Genomic DNA, 16,021 nt, shown 5'->3' with positions numbered 1-16,021 from the left:
TTGAAATACGAGTCATAGCGAGTGCGCTTACTAAGCTGATGTGCGCTATACTTATGCTGCATGTCATCATAATGAATGAAAACATCTGAAAACACTTACAAACAGTTGTAATTGGTAAAATGTCATTGAAACAGAAGTATACAAGTAGAAAAAATGATAGGTTGACTCATACCAGACACTTAGCATATAGCATGTTACGACTCGGACCAAACTCGCTATGCTCGCGCGATGGTACAATGCTTATTTTTCATATATATGTGTCTGAAATCCATTATATTGTTACTGTTATTGTTTATTAGTTCAAATTCAATAAATATAGAGGTGTTGTGTGTTGTTTCTCCCATTATTCCTTACCATAGAAAACGTAAACGCATATCCAGCCCATTACAGAACACCATACCTGCCGGGGTGAACCGCACCTGTACAGACCACTTATAGACGTGGGAACCACTTTCTTTGTAATTTGCCTTCGTTTCTCGACCTAAGCGGAAGTTTTAGCAAAAAAAAAAAAAATTCCAAAAAGGCTCGGGACTGGGGGATGTCATAGGTGCGGAAAACCTCGGGACGTGACGGGTTAATATGAGCTTTAACATGCAAAATTTTCTTCCCATCACTAGCAAGCTTTAATCTATGTATCTGAGCCTCACACTCTCTTAGGAACCTATGTATGTCATAGTCATCTTCCCCAGTAAATTGTATAGTTGGTTGTGCTGTAGGCAACACCTTTATACAATCTGAGTTCAAAGGTGACTGGGCAATGAGAGGTCCCTGAGATTGCCTAACCAGTAGTACAGGTGGTAATGTTTGAGGTAAAGTAGCAGTGGTAAGGTTAGTACTTGCCAGATTAGGTGCATACCATATAGGACTATTAACATATGTTTGCATGTTAACACTGTTAGTACTAAGGCCCCAAGGATTAGTATAAGGAGTATGAGGAAATAAATAATACTGCCCCTGCTGTCCAAAAGCCTGCGGGGTGCTAAACATGCCTGAGGTAAAAGTGGGTACAGAAGTGGTTAGATTAAATCCAGATCTTAGTGAACTTTGTGGATTTATTGGAGTGCCCATGGGTGTTGCTGTAGCCTGTTCTGCCCCAGTGTTCACAGTCTCATCTGCACTAGGAGTGCCTTCGTCAGTAGGACCAGTGGACATTTCAGAACTAGTTTGACACTCAGGCACTGTTTGATATGTAAGCCCAGAACGCAAGTGCAAAAGGGTTCAAGTCTTCCTCAATATCTAGTTGCCCAGAAGCGTCATGGCTATATTCAAGTCTATCCCCAAGAGTTCCTGCACTATATCATCAAACACTTGTACAACCTTATCCAACTTCTCTGCTCTCCATTTCCGTAAGTTTACGTCTATGTCCGATTCACCAGACTCAAAATCCCACTGTACCTGTTCTAAAGAGGTAGCTCTTTCCTCAATTGTTGGCTGTGTCTTATCTCTCTTAGTCTTTCGTTCCAACCTTCTCAGCCTATCCATCTAATCTTTGCCAGCAACTGTTCCCTCCCCAGTCACAGGAAGTTCTGGACTTACACAAATAGGTTAGTTATGGGCTAGCTATAGAGAATGGGACACACAAGATACACAGAAAACAACAATTTTAGGGAGGACTGAGAAATTATTAGCTTCACATATTTCCTATACTACCATGTGTTGATTGCAGAGTGTACTGTATGTCTTCTGGAATGACATGCATGACACTAACCTAGGTGTATTCAGATGATGATGAAATCCAGGTAGGTTCGCACTGCAACTCCACGAAAATCTCACACACTTGCCCAGGTTTCCTTCCTCCAGCTGCGCTGGGACGTACCCTCTACTTTCGCCACGAGTCGACTGCCGCTTCCTCATATGCCTCACCCCTCAGGATGATGTCACCCCTATCTGTGCTGGCCTCGAGCTTCACCCCCATAACAAAGATATATCTCGCCCAGATCATGCTAGAGACAGAGATGCAAATCTTGAGAGAACGAGGTTCACTACTCTGGTTATTCCTGCTCTCACTGTTTTTATCCTTTATCTGATTCCGCAATTAGTCCCTTTGCAAAAGTGGGATTTTCTTGAATTATCCTGTTAAATTTCACTTGAGATTAAGATTCAACATGAGTGGTTCCAAGGGTAGCTCACTTCAGATAAGTTAGAGTTCCTTTTTCAGCACCTTTCGTATCCCAGCACTAACCCACCAGTTTAAATGTTTCGGCACAGACTCTGCTGAATTCCACAGTTAGCCGCTGAGACTATGATGATGTGCCTGTGATCAGGATCAGGTAGCTTGTCAGGTGAATCAGAAAAACAGGAGCACGTGTGTTTCCCCCTCCTTAGTATGCCACAGAAAGATACAGCTGTGCCAAGAGAGATAACAGAGTTGAGCATCTACTTCTGGTGGGAGCTAGAAGTTATCTGACTGCACCTCGCAGCCTAGCCTGGGAACCGGCATAGGTCAGCAGATTAAGAGATGCCATAATCTCTCAGACATATGGAGATATGTACACGAGTAGGTGTGAGTTACAACCCTACAGTGCACTTCATGCATCTCAATAAGGCTGTATTAACAGTATAATTATGTAATATTAACACATATATTTCCCCAAGACTGAGATATATACAGAATTTATACCCTTCCCTCACCCCTCCTTTACCCTCCCTGTTAATGTCTAGGTAGCCTCTCTCCTCACACTACAGTCAATAGTGAGGAGGCATTTGGTTATTTATCTCAACACTACCACACATATCCATTAAATATGAATAAACACAGCCATGTATAACATCCATAGCAGTGTGAGGACATAACTCATTGTGGGAGTGATGCCTAGAACCAAAACATGTGGAAGGATGGATAGCTGCTCACATAGGGAGCTAGGAGGATGGATGAAAGTGACAAATGAAGGAGGGTGGGAGGGTTGGTTGGAAGGTATGGAGATTTGAGAGGGGCGAGTGAGGCTGACATAAATTATTCCCCGTCCTTTCCTTTGAAGTAGCTCCTCTTTCTTTTTCCAAATAAACTCAATTTTCCCTCGTCTCTGGTGATAGGGTATTGTATTATCTATAGTGCTTTTTCCTTTCGCTTCTACAATTCCATCTGTTTCTCCTAATCTTATTACCTACTCACCTGAAGTAGTACTGACTTCAGTTTACTCTACACTGAATGACAAAGCAAACTGTTTCTCATACACCAAGGAACCATTTACTATGTTGAGTGGTAACCATATATTCAGATGAGGCCTGGCGGTATAGTGGGCTAGAATGCTCCGACTGGATTGAGCCTGTAAGGGCTTGCATCTGAGGGAAAACTGGGGTTTATTGCCCACACATTGCCTTAAATATATCAGGACTAAGTAGCCTAGTCCAGGGTCCCTACGCTCCAGATGGGACAAAAAAAGATTGGACAATGGTTGGCGGGCTATTCATAAAGAATCATTGCACATAAACACGACTGTGACTATAGAATGGAACAAAAAAAATTGCTCCAACTGCTAACGTATAACGTCCACGCCTTATTACAAAGTCATATCAGTAAAGGATTCTCTAAACCAATACACTATATTTTCATCAAGTGTCTTCACAAAAGAAGACCAGATAATATTTTGGTCCTACACAAGAGTTAGAAATACTGCTCGGAAATAGTTATGCAGGATCTTTTGTACACACACACACACACACACACACACACACACACACACACACACACACATTCTCTCTCTCTCTCTCTCTCACACACACACACACACACACACACACACACACACACACACACACACACACACACACTCATGTTGTCCAGTTCGCTCACACTCAAAAACATTCACAGCATGTGTGTGTATTTATGTAAGTAAAAGTTTGGGATGAGTATCTATGTGAACATTTTTATTTAAGCAGGTGTGTGTGTGTGTGTGTGTGTGTGTGTGTGTGTGTTATTTTCGATGTCATCCATAATATTCACTCCTGCCACCGACGGACAATAATATATGGATACGTGGAGAGAGAGAGAGAGAGAGAGAGAGAGAGAGAGAGATCCATGTCGCCTAGCTTCAATCACAAAATCGATGGCACCTAATTTTGGTATGTGAAGGCAAACAGTTTTCATGTCAGCTATATTTTTCCAAAGACTCTTTGGTTTGTATTTTCGTTAGTAATGGAAACTCCCTAATCCCTTTTCCTTACTGCTTTATTTTTGGATAAAGGTCGTTCATATCCTTATGCAGAGTATGGCGATACTGGAAGGACTTATTTAACACAGAAGAGGGCAGTACGGTGTAATAAACAAAATAAATTGCTTAGGAAACGGTGTTAGGGATTTTACTCAATCAACGAGATTACAGGATTAGTGGCACAAAATCCTGTATTTATGGAAAGAGTCTGCTCATTTTAACTGGAGATTCTCTCGTAGCCATGGCCGAGGCGTTTCCAAAAATGTTAGATTATAGGGTTGTACGAGGAGAGAAGTTTCAAGTTGGTCTTGTCGTGGATGGCAAGAGAAAGATAAAGAGTCTGGGGTTTGATTGCAGTTTTATTCTCAAGGGAGTTACCTTGACAAGAGCAGTACTAAGATGAGGGCGGTTTATGCTAGTTAACTCAGTGCCCTCTACTCCTTCCTTTTCCACCGTGCCTCTTCTCTTTCCTAATGCGTCCCAACCCCTTCTGACCACTCTCTACAATTTCCTCCTTATGCGACTGGGTGGATCGTGTGTGAGCACGTGCATAAGTCTGTGGTGATTTCCATCAGGTGTGATGTGTGGCTTTTCCATGACATCATGAGGTGTTGTGTGTAACATCCCTAGCAAGAATTTCCACTGCTGTTTCCTCCAGCTCTCTTGAATTTAGCCACGACGTTCCTCAAACCTCTGTATTACATATTATCAGCATATTAATGTCTCCAACTGTTATGCAGTGTGTTAAGATATTTTAGTGCCTTGACAATTACTCTGAGTTTGGCACTTATGGAAAAATATCAAAACTAAAAAGTTCGGGCCACCAGGTGGCGCATAAACTGAAATATTTTGAAAGTTTGCAAAAATATCCCCCCCCCCCATCAAAAAAAATATCCAGTAAAATCGGGGTAAAGTCCTAATTTATGGGTCAGTTTTGCTCAGATTTTACTGGAGATTCTTCTAACCCTGACACATACGGGAAAATGTCTAATGGTAAAAATTCAGGCCATTAGGTGGAACAATATGCTTAAATATTTTGAAAGTTTGTAAAACTTCCTACAAAATTACCAGTAGGAGTATGGGGGTGGGTGAATCCTGATTTATGGCCTAATCTTGTTAAAATATTAACTTAAGTTTCCTCTTAGGTTGGTATAAAGGGAAACGTACGAAAATTTTTGACCGCTAGGTGGCACACAGTCTGATTTTGGGATATAAGTTGGCAAAAATGTCTAAGAAAATCACTGATAAAAGTTTAGTAAAACTATGAACCAATCTTCCTCAAACTTTCACTGGAGATTGTTCCTCTTTGTTTGGCATAAAAGAGTACAAAATTAATAATTTTAAGGTTACTTTCCAGTCAAGAAATTATGCCTCAGAATTTATCCACAGTAGCAGTTAAACATTACGGTCACAATCGTAATTTTTGCATGCATTTTATCATTACAAAAATGAAAATTTTCTTTCAAAATTTCATCAAGTGAAGACATCCACGGACAGTGATTGCCAGAATGAGGTGGCCACCATCTCAACAACTTTAACATATCATTGAGAAGCGGGATTTGTTAGTTGGGTAGTCTGGAAGTTTCTCAATGTTCCTGGTATTTTTTTGGTTAATCCAAGGAAGAAGGAAACAAAGGCCAGGAGCCCGCAAACCTTTCCTTCCAAGAAAAAAGCAAACACTGCCAAATTCAAGATCCGTTCATTTCGAGATGCCTGGACACACTGCTTTTGAAAGATTGGAGATTATAGGAAGTAGGAAATATACTGTAGAGGGAGACAGTTCCCTAGTTGACCTGTTGCATAAATGAAGAACTAAGAGTAACGGTTAACTCTTGCATTAGAGAGTTGGACAGAAAAGGGATAAGAGTTTGTTTCTAGACAGGTACTATGCATCCGTCATAGAGGTAGAGGGATGCAAGCAGACAGTTCAGAGGAGTAGTGACCTTTGAAGTAGCGATAGAAAAGAGATATAGAACTGACAGTGTGGCGAGGAGACAGAGGTTGAAGGGAGCCAGTGAGAGGAGGAGAGGAAATGAGATAAAAAGCTTTTGACTCCGTGTTAAAGTTGCCAGTTAGCCTGCTATTGTAAGAGTAGTTATTTCGTAAGTTGTACATTAATTATTTTGCTCTCTTTCTCAATAATGTTTTATTGATGTGATTGCTTGTAAAATTATGTATTTTAATTTAAGTTTTGTGTGCTAAATATTTCAAAGTGTTATGCAGTGTGAGAAAACTCCGGCATGTTTTTAACCCGCCCCATCCCGACCACTTTTCCACCACTGACTCCCCCCAATCCTGACCATTTTTGGAAATTTTTTTTTTTTTTGGCTCAAACCGCTGCTTTTGGTGAGAAATATCGAAAATTCATAGAGAAATCGCTCACCTGAGGTTTAAAATACTCGATATAGGTAGGAGTACCTCCTTACCTTACTGGGTTTTCTAACAGGCTGGCACCAAAGAAAACGAGTTCTATGAGAGGATGACTATTTCACACCACTAATAAGCGGTATTTATTTATTTACTTGGTACGAATATATATGTAGTATGAGAGTATATTGGTTTTCAAGCAGTAATATAGGCATTATAAGCATTGTTTCACTCACTAACTCATCACCATACCTGACCTTTTTTCGCCACATTACCTGATCATCATTTCTGTTTCTTCCTCTAATGCTACATAAAGTTTGTCCTCCACATTGTCATTGATTGGGGAATCACTCTGGCCCTGATTTTCGTACCGTGGCATGACATGGCTTTACTGGCCAGGTCACTGATAACAGGTGAATTGCTGAGACAATGGCGTGCAGGGGGGGGAAGGAGGTCATGCTGGGTAAGGCATTGTCCCTGCCTGGCATCTTGTAGAGGAAGGTGTCACGTGTATACGTACCAAAAATCACTCGCGAAAATTGAAAATTGTGCAAATTAAGGACCTTGCAATTGATTCGCGTTTATGTACATCGACGGGATTGGCAGTGACAAAACGTGTGGACGTTAAAGAACGTCGACGGGGCGCTGCGGGTTAATGTCTTCAAGCTGGTAACGGTTGAAACCGATGCTCCCTCGCAAATGCACAAGAACTTTGTAGAAGCAACAGAACACTCTAGAATATAGAAAGCTTATACTAAGGATGGGGAAGAGACTAGAGCAAGTTCAGTCAAATTTCAATTCGGTTTGAGTGCAGTGCAGTGTCAGTGCCGTGCGTGTCAGTGCAGTGCAGTGCAGTTTGTATACATTTGGTACTTGTGAAAATAATGAAGTGTTGTTGGCAAACTGTGAAGTGTTACTGCAGTTTGAATACTTTAGGTACTTGTGAAAATAGTGAAGTGAAGTTGGAAAGCATTAAGTGTAATTACCCCTAGGAGTAGGGGTACTTTCAAGAATACTCCCCCAGTAGCCCTGCTTGTCATATGAGGCGACTAAAAGGGTTGGCGGAGGGTTAGTGCCCCTCCCTAGAAAACAGCTAACAAAACGATGAACAAGAAGCCACGGACAAGGACTGAACAAAAGATGATGACCAAGGACGAGACAAAGGACATGGTACAAATCGCAACATGGAATGCAAGTGGTGCGAATGATGAGGTGAAAGAGAGAGAGATTGTCCAGGTGCTTCAGGGTTCGAAAGTGGATATATGTAGAGTAACTGAAACTAAATGGAGAGGAGAGACTGTGAGAGAATGTGAGTACGGATAGGGTATATGTGCAGGAGTAGGTGAGAATGAGAGGGCAAAAGAAGGAGTGTATATTGCTGTGAGTAAAAGATGGAAGAAGAACATAAGAAAGTATGGATCAGTTGGCCCAAGGATTGTGTTGGTAATATTGAAGGTTGGAGTACAAATGTGGGCGATTGTGTGTCTGTATGCGTCAATGCAAGATCTTGCAAGCAGAGTGAGAGAAGAGTTCTGGACAAATGTGGAAGTGAGCATGGAAAAGTTTGGAAGGAATGAGAGAGTGTTTTTGACTGGTGAAATGAATGGTAAAGTAAGGAATGTGAATGTGGATGGATTAGTGGGTGAGTGGGGTGTGCCTGCTGAGATAGATGAGAATGGCAGTGCATTAGTGGACATTTGTGCTGGGAGGGGGTTGGTGATAGCCAATACCCCCTTCAGGCACAAAATGATCCACAGGTATACATGACAAGTGATGAGAAGGGTGGGTGGTGAACTGAATGAAAGTAAGACAATGATTGATTATGTGTGTGTGGATGAAACGATGCGAGAATGTGTAATGGATGCAAGAGCTTATAGAGGCTGGGGGAGTGGACTTTCTGACCACTACTTGGTGGTGGTCAGAATCAAGATCCAAGTAAGATGGAGAAATAGGAGAAGGGAAGGGCGGGAGGAAGGAGTAGTTGCAAGGAGAGTGGAAAGGTTACAAGAGGATGAGAAAAAGGCAGAATATAAGAAAGAAGCGGAGAAACGACCGGGTAAATATGAACTGGAGCAGGAGGGGGACGTGGAAGGTGTGTGCAAGATATTCACAGAAGAAATATGTGCAGCATGTGATGTGGTGTTTAGGGTGAAGAGAAGACGGCAGAGGGTGCAAGGAACAGCATGGTGGAATGAAGAGGTGAGACAGGCTGTGGCACATAAAAAGAAAGCATACAATGAATGGATGAGAAATAGGGGCGTGGAAGAAGTTGAGAGGCAGAAGAGAGAGTTATATGTAGAAAGGAAGAGAGAGGTGAAAAAATTAGTAAGAGAGAATAAGAAGAGAGTGGATGAGGAATTTGGAGGGAATTTGAGTGTAAAGTGGAGGGACTGTAAGAAAATGTTCTGGAAAGAGGTGAAGAGAGTAAGACAGGGTGGCAGTGAAGTTAGTAGAGGAGTGAAAGATAAAAATGGTTGATTACTAGTGCAGAACGGAAAAAAAAGTGAGCAGATGGAAAGAACACTTTAAGGAATTATTGAACATACAGAATGGAAGTAATGCGAGTATAAGTGGTTGGGGAATGGCTGGGAGCAGGAGGAAGGTGAAAAGACAAGAAAAAATCAGTAGGATACAAGTTGTGGAAGCAATGAAGATAGGCAAATTGGGGAAAGCCCCAGGAACTGATGGAGTGCGTGGTGAAATGCTGAAGCATGGAGGAGAGATAGTAATAGAATGGATGTGGAAGATGTGCAGATTGGCCTGGGAGGAAGGTAGACTTCTGGAGGATTGGAAGTCAGGTATTATTATTCCCTTGTACAAAGGAAAAGGGGAAAAAGAAGTGTGTGGTAATCATAGGAGCATTTGTCTTCTTATTGTAGTAGAAAACTGTATGGTTGATACTTATTGACAGAGTTAGGGAAATAACAGAGGAATTAGTTGGAGAAGAACGGAGGCTTTTGGAAGGGAAGAGGTTGTGTAGCTCAGATATTCATTCTTAGATCTTTAGTGGAAAAGTTTCTAGAGAAGGGAAAGAAGTTGTATGCAGCCTTCATGAACTTGGAGAAAGCATATGATAGAGTGGATAGACAAGGATTGTGGAAAGTATTAAGAATATATGGAGTAGATGGGAAGTTGTTGAATGCTGTGAAGAGTATATATGATGGTGCTAAGGCTGCAGTGCGTGTGGATGGTGAACTGAGTGAATTTTTCTCTTTGAAGGTTGGGTTGAAACAGGGATGTGTCATGTCTCCATGGTAGTTCAATCTGTACATCGATGGGGTAATAAAAGAGATACAAGGTAGGGCAGTGGATGTTGGAGTGGCCCTAGTGAGAAAGGGTAGTGTTTGGAAACTCACTGTACTGTTGTTTGCAGATGATACTGTGTTGTTAAGTGAAGATGAAGGGGAGCTGCAAGGCTTGGTGGATGAGTTTGGGTGAGTGTGTAAGAAACAAATTCTAAAGGTGAATATAGGGAAGAGTAAAGTGATGGTCTTTTAGAGAGGTGAAGTCAGTGAATGTACAGTGAGGTTGGATGGTGAGGAAATGGAAAATTTGAGTACGTTTAAGTATTTGGGGAGTGTGAAGAGTAAAGATGGAAGTTTGGAGGGTGAAGTGCTTGAAAGGGTATAACAAGGGAGAAAGATTGCTAGTTCCTTGAAAGCAGTGATAAGAAACAGGGAAGTGAGCATGGAAGTGAAAAAGTTACTACATGACAGTATTGTGATACCAACTCTAACGTACGGAAGTGAAACTTGGACGTTGTTGGAAGGACACAAGTCAAGAGTGAAAGCAGTGGAAATGAGTTGTTTAAGAAGAACCTGTGGGGTCTCATGGAGAGAGAGGCTGACAAATAAGGATTCAAAGGAGCATTGTGGCGTGGATCTGGATGTGATAGGAAGGGTTTGGAGGAACACATTGAGATGGTTTGGGCATGTGGAGTGGTTCGAGGGTGAGAGACTGACGAGGTGAGTGTATGTGAGTGAGGTGGAGGGGGGAGAGGGAGGGGGAGGCTGAAGATGAGATGAAGGGATGGCGTGGAGAGGTATATGAGAGAGGGGGGTGTGAGTTGGGAGCAGGGCAGTGAAATGGTGGGGAACAGGGCGACGTGGAGACGATTTGTCTATGGCCACACCATACGGGATTAAGGCGTCTGGCAATAGATAGATAAATAGATATTTTTGGAACATAAAAACAGTGAAGTTAAGAAGCCAGTGTTTATTTTCGCCTCAGCTGGTCTTGTGTGCTGTACACCAAAAAGCTGACCATAGGAAGTACAACTCACTGGGTGATGTCCTTCCTATACTGAACTATTGCTGTTGGAGCCTGTCAACACTAGTGTCAGGAGTGAGATTAGGTGCTGTAGTGAGTCTAACCTTCGACGTGGAGCAGTGGGGTGTGCAGACAAGATCCCGAGCTTGGCAGGAGGACGAGGTGTCATTGGCTGCAATCATCCAATTACAAGCACAAAGTGTCCAATTACAAGCACAGGACGAAGGACTACAGTCACAGAAAGAAGGACAAAAAGAATTCAAAGAACAATTACAGGCACAAAGTGTACAACTCCAAGCACAGAGTGAACAACTAGAGGCGCAATGTGAAGAACAAAAAGAACGATATGAACAACTTCGAGGGACATTATAGGAGCAACAGAAGGAATTACAACTGAGGATGCAAGGACAGGTGGATGCTTTCATGAGGGAAATGAAGGAAGAACAGCAACAGCTTAAGGAGGAAGTAGATGCCAAGCTAGAGCACCAGAAGTATGAGGTATGCAATAATGTGATGAAGTTCAGACAGCATGTAGATGACCAGCTGATGCATGTAGATGACCAGTTCCAGCATGTAGACGGCCATGTGAAGATAATTTGTGAGAGAATTGAGGCTGTAGAGAATATTGCACTGCTGAGCCTCAGGTTAGTGTACAGGGAGCATAAAAAAAAAAAAAAAAAAAAAAAAAAAAAAAAAAAAAAAAAAAAAAACAGTGTATGGTGGATCTTCACGAATCCCAAGCATCAACAAGTAGCATTACAGGGTTGATCAGAATGCAGAAGTTTTAAGTCCTGGACTTAACCCTTCATTAGTCCTGCGGGGTAGTCAAACGTGGTTAGTCCGGTGGGATGTTACAACATCCCAATACAAAAATACATCTAGTGTTACTAACATGTAAAATATATTCATACTGCCGCTTCAGCATATCTCTGCAATCACTAATGAAAAAGTTGAATGCCTTATAGGTGGTGTTTAATCATTTATAATAGTAAAATACAATAAATTATAATATTTAAAAAATAACAAATGGACTCATATCTCATTTGTCAGGTAAACACACACAGGAAAACACATTTTGTGATTTTTAAAGTCAGTATAATGATAAACAAGATGCATAAGATTAAAAAACAAAAACAATATATCACAATATGATCTAAATGGTTAGTTTGATGGGGTGACTGGACACCCCATGGGGGGAATAAGTGTCCCTCTCTCTCTCACTACAGCAGATGCAGGACTAAACCAATCCACATGCTCCCTCCACTCACTGAATCAGGAGAGTACTGGAATGGAAAGAAATATTCGAATTACCGAATCACCTGACTAACGGAGGGTTAATTATGATGCCCCAGTTATTAGGCCTCAAACCAGTGAAATGCATGGCTATAATGGGGGTCCAATTAAAATGATACCTCAGGAATTTGATGGTAAAGTATCTTGAGAAGCTTACCGTGCACAGTTTGAGTTACTTGTTGATCAGAATGGTTGGGACGATAGGCAGAGGGCAGTGCAGGTTGCAACTAGCCTTAAGGGTGCCGGGATGGAAATTCTAGGCCAGATGTCAGTAGAAGAGGGGAACAGTTATCAGACCTTAGTAGAAGTACTGGAGCACAGATATGGTGCCATGTACCAGACTGATGTTTAAAAAGCAAGATTCCAGAGGCATGTACAGGCTCGAGGAGAATCCCTACAGCAGTTTACTCATGACTTGAAGAGTATGGCATACAAGGTGTATCCTGAGCAGCACCTAACCCGTTGGCTATTCTTTGAAGGGGCCAGTTCACCAATGCTCTTGACAGTGCAGGGTTGAAAGTGCAAGTGAAGCAACCACAACCCAGAAACATGCAAAAAGCACTAGCAGGGCTCTAGATTTTTAGTCCTACATCAGGTCCAGCACATTTACTTTTCAGGCAGGTCATAGTGCAGGATTCAAGGCAAGAAAGGCGCAAGTATGTTAAATGGAAAATTTCGAAGGATGGTACTGGTACTGTGAGAAGACAGGCTGCCAGGACATTGGAAAGTGGATTGCAACAAGTGGAAGCGAGAACAGGAGAAGACCGGAGGAGGTTGCTGGTTCTGCGGGAAGCTGGGACACAAGAACTGGGACACAAGAAGGTAGAGTGTTACAAATGGAAGAAGGAGCAAGAACGGAACAGTGAAGGAAATCCGTGATTGCAACAAATGGGTGTTGGACATGTGGTGAGGTGGGACACTTCAGCTATGAGTGTCCAAATGAGAAGGATGAGGGTAAATTAATGAAGGCTGGTGACAACCAGCCAGTTTTTCCTAAGAAGCCACACCACTGAGGAAATGCAGGAGAACCTTGATGAATAGTGTGCAAGAAGACAGAAGAACAGATAGCAAACGGTTTAATAGGAATGGAAATCTTGGCTGGAGATGCCGCCGTACTGTTGTGACCGGTCCAGTGTCAGATGAAGAAGTCCTGAAGAGGATGCAGATTTAAAACCAGAGCTAGAGTGCCTGCAGCTGAGTACAGTGCAGCCGTCTTGGGAAGAAGTTTCCAGGTTCAGCCCTGCGACTAAGAGCTATAGGAGTCAGGGGGACCTTCTTCATTTGAACAATGGACTACTGGAGCATCAGTGGGAGACACCCGATGGCCTCAGCAAGTTTTGGCAGCTGGTGGTTCCGAAGAAAGTTAGGTCTGGGTTCTTGGATGAGTCCCATAACCAGATCACTAGTGGGCACCTGGGAGTGCAGAAAACTCTAAGCTGGCTGTGACAGAGGTTGTACTGGATTGGCATGCGTCAGGATAATGAAGAGTGCTGTCGGGCCTGTGATGTAAGTTGTACCAAGAAGGGACCCACATTTGTGGTTGTGCCCCTCTCCAGCTGTACTGAGTGGGTGAGAATGGAAAAAGTTGTGGTGGACATTGCTGGACTTTGCCACTCACTGAAAAAGAAAACCAGTGTATATGCGTTGCCATGGACTACTTCACAAAGTGGCTGCAAGCCTACGCCATCCCCGATCAAGAGACTGCGACTGTTGCTCAGGTGTTGATTGACCAGTTTTTCTGTCGTTTTGGGATGCCACAAGAGCTACATTCAGACCAGGGTAGAAACTTCAGGTCTGCTGTATTCTGTGAGTGCTGCAAGTTATTGGAGATCAAGGAGACCAGGATGACCCCACCAAGGCCACAGTCAGATGGTATGATGGAGAAATTCAACTGGGTCCTAGGACAAGAACTGACCAAATACTGCATAGAGGGACAAACAGAATGGAACCAGAAATTACCTGCGTTGTTGATGGCATATCAGTCTGCACCCCATGAGTTTACCGGCTACACTCCTGCAAAGTTGATGTTGGGCCACGAGTTGCGCTTACCCATTGACTTGGTAATGGGAAGACCACCTGGTGAAGAGCTGCTTACAGACACCTCCAGCTATGGGAAGCATCTTCAGGAAAGGCTGGCTGAGGTACATCATCAAGTGTTAGGAGCCCTCAAGTTTTCAGGAGAGATGATGAAGTGCAAGTATGATGTCAAGGGAAGTGAGGTCAGCTTCAAGGATAGTGACCAAGTTTGGTTATACGAGTACAATCCTCAGCGAAAGAAGGAACAGTCACCGAAGCTGCAGAGCCCATGGGATGGGCCTTACACTGTGTTGGACCACCCATCAGACAACGTATTGCATTTGGGGAGGCAGGAAGTCTCGCCCAAAGGTGGTACATGTGCACCATCTGTGGAAGTACCATGGGCAAGGACAGTACAGCTGGGACGTCACCGAGGAATTGTGCTCTCTCACAGCTGAGGATGTTGAGGAGGACCAAGGTGCTGAAATGCAAGAGGATGGTGACAGTTTCCCAAGGGAAGAAGTGCATCAGGAAGAGGACCAAGACATTCCAGGAGGAATGGATTGTATGGAGGAGCAGGGATGTCGTCAGAAATGGCATAGAAGATCTGAGAAGCTGAAGGATTATTTTTGTATAGTTAAATGTTTGGTTTTGATTAAAGATTATGTATGTATACACTGTGTAGTTGTGTTGGGGCGACAAAGGAGAAGGGAGTGGGATGTGTTGAGAAGCGGGATTTGCTAGTTACAGTTGGTAGTCTGGAAACTTCTCAATGTTTCTGGTATTATACCATTGCGTGTCAGAGTTGCCAGTTAACCTGCTATTGTGAGTGTAGCTATTTCATAAGTTGTACATTAATTTTTATGCTCTTTTTCTCAATAATGTTTTAATCATGTGATTGCTTGTTAAATAATGTAATTTAATTTAAATTTGTATGTTAAATAATTTAGTGTGTAATGCAGTGTAAGAAAACTCTGGCATGTTTTGGATGTCTCCGACTTGGTAACGGTTGAAACTGTTGCTCCCTCGCAAATGCACAAGAACTTTGTAGAAGCAACAGAACACTCTAGAATATAGAAAGCTTTTATAAGGAAGGGGAAGACTAGAGCAAGTTTAGTCGGTTTTCAGTTCAGCTGGCAGTGCAGTTCAGTTTGTATACATTTGGTACTCGTGAAAACAGTGAATTGTTGTTGGCAGACAGGGAAGTGTTGTTCCAGTTTGTATTCTTTTGGAACTTCCGAAAATAGTGAAGTGAAGTTGGAAAGTATTAACCCTCTCGCATACGATAAGTTTCGGTAAGTTTTCCGGCGCATGATTTTTTCTGCGAGGCCACCTGGCCCGGCTGCCAGCACGTGGCAAATAACACGTATTCTCGCCTTATTTTCACTACCCAAACATCAATATACTGCCATGAAACCTATATCATCTTATTCGTCGATGTTTATTCTAGTTGATAAGCACCACAAAAAAAAAAAAACAGGAAAGCACGAATAAAACAACATTAGGCGGCCGTGAATAAACATTTTCCTACGTCAATTTCACTTCCCAACATCACCATTCGAATGCTTTCCATCATACAGGAAAATGTTATTTGAAGTTTTGGTAGAGAATGTCATCAGCTTTCTAAAGAGACAAATCCGATTGTGATACGATTTGTAGTTTTCGAGAAAATAGCCAAAAACTGAAAGCCATTTTTGAAAAAAAATCAATGAGCTCTCATTCAGAACTTTTCTTGCACACCTTATGTTTTTATTGCATAATATTATGCAGAATTTCACGAGCTTTCTAATGAGCAAAGATGGTTTCGATACGCCTCATAGTTTTTGAGTAAATCCCCCAAAATGACTGGGAACTCACGTCCGTGCATCACTTTTGTGATGCGTGCACGGCATTCACTCTATTTCCGCCTACGTAACAACGAATTC

Source organism: Coenobita brevimanus, chromosome 81 (genome assembly GCF_032717465.1).
Source record: "Coenobita brevimanus isolate Jiangsu-jjx chromosome 81, ASM3271746v2, whole genome shotgun sequence".
In the NCBI taxonomy this organism is placed as follows: domain Eukaryota; kingdom Metazoa; phylum Arthropoda; class Malacostraca; order Decapoda; family Coenobitidae; genus Coenobita; species Coenobita brevimanus.
The sequence above is the reverse complement of the archived record's forward strand: the minus strand, read 5'-3'. Positions refer to the sequence as shown.